Raw genomic sequence first — 1,558 nt, 5'->3', positions numbered from 1 at the left:
TTTTTCTTTTTTTTTTTTTATTCGTTTCTTATTATTTTTTTATTTTTTTTTTAAATTATTATTATTATTCTCGCGTGTGTACGTACGTACGTGTGTATGTAGACGCAAACGAGACGCGCGTGAATAAATGGTGCAATAGAAAAATTGACGAGTGTGCGTTTTGTCGTTCATATTTCCCCCATACCGAGTGTTCTAGCTACTTTTTGGTCGCCAATCGATCGTTGTCCGCTCTAATTTCCCTAGATTTATCCCCATTTATTCCATTATCCCTAGATTTATACCATTTATTCTCTACCTTCCTATCCTTTTTCAAAGGATTAACTAACTAACGATCGAGATTCGAGAAAAAGTTCGATAAGAGATGAAACTTTTTCGCTCTACGCTTTGTTCTCCAATTGTCTTTGATTACTCGTCCAATTTCGTCGAATCGATCGATTCGATTTAGAGACACGAAACGCGGCGTGTCGAGAGGAGTTTTATTAGGAAAACAGATGTATAGAAAGATTTCAGATTGTACGAGCAAAATCAAACACCGTGATCCCCGCGACACAGGGGCACAGATATACGCAAGGGGTGTGTACAGACACTTTCGCTGGTATTTTCTTAATTATTCGATTAAATTCATTATACATATGCGTGTAACGTATGTGTGTATGTGTGGTTTATCCGCGTACATCCTTACGTACACATGCAACACGGGCACAAGATCATCGTTCATCTACGAATTTTCATCTCTTTTTTTTTCTTTCTTTCTTTTGTGAATTCCATACTCATTTTTTTTTTTTTTTTATTTTTTATTCGTTTACTTTTTTTTTTTTACTTTTGTTTCATTTCAACCTGTTTCGGTTTCGTAAACGTCGGTCGAAATCCGTCGTGCGAGATTTGACGAAAGAATCCGAACTCTCGCCTGTATGCACGAAGGGATGCAAAAGTATTACAACTTCGAGAAATGTTTCGAAGAGTTTCTCATGAAATCAATGATCGATCATTGTTGACATCTATCGATGAGATTTTTTTTTTTCCAGGTTTATTTTGAACGGATAACAAGTCGACGGTTTTTCCTTATTAAAAAATTTATGTTTACTTTTGACTCTCCCTACGTTTACACGTGCGCGAGATCGGGTTAAAAGTATCGCTGGAGATTATATTGGATCGAGAAGTGAGAAACGACGCGGTGGAAAGATAGAAAGAGACATTAGCCAATGATGAGTAAGAAAAATATCGTATATCGACTCTCTGTGGGATTGATTTTTTTAATTCGTCGAGGCGATGCGAATCGGCGATGAATATTTCGTTATTTTAATATATAGTGTGTACATATTTATTTCAATTACATTTCAATTCATCCTTTCCTTATTTATTATCGATAATTTATATTTAAAGGGAACAAGGAGACACTTTCTTTCAATTGTCGATGGACGTATCGAGATTCGAAATAAAATCTCGTGCTCGCCCCTCGTTTTTATCTTTCGCTATATTATCTCGAAAAAAAAAAAGAAGAGTCTCCGTTTTATTCCTGTACGTCATAGCCGTTTAGCATTGCTTCGAGTTTCGACGG

Source organism: Apis dorsata, unplaced genomic scaffold, assembly GCF_000469605.1.
Source record: "Apis dorsata unplaced genomic scaffold, Apis dorsata 1.3 scaffold_83, whole genome shotgun sequence".
Taxonomy (NCBI): domain Eukaryota; kingdom Metazoa; phylum Arthropoda; class Insecta; order Hymenoptera; family Apidae; genus Apis; species Apis dorsata.
Note: the sequence above shows the minus strand (reverse complement) of the source record.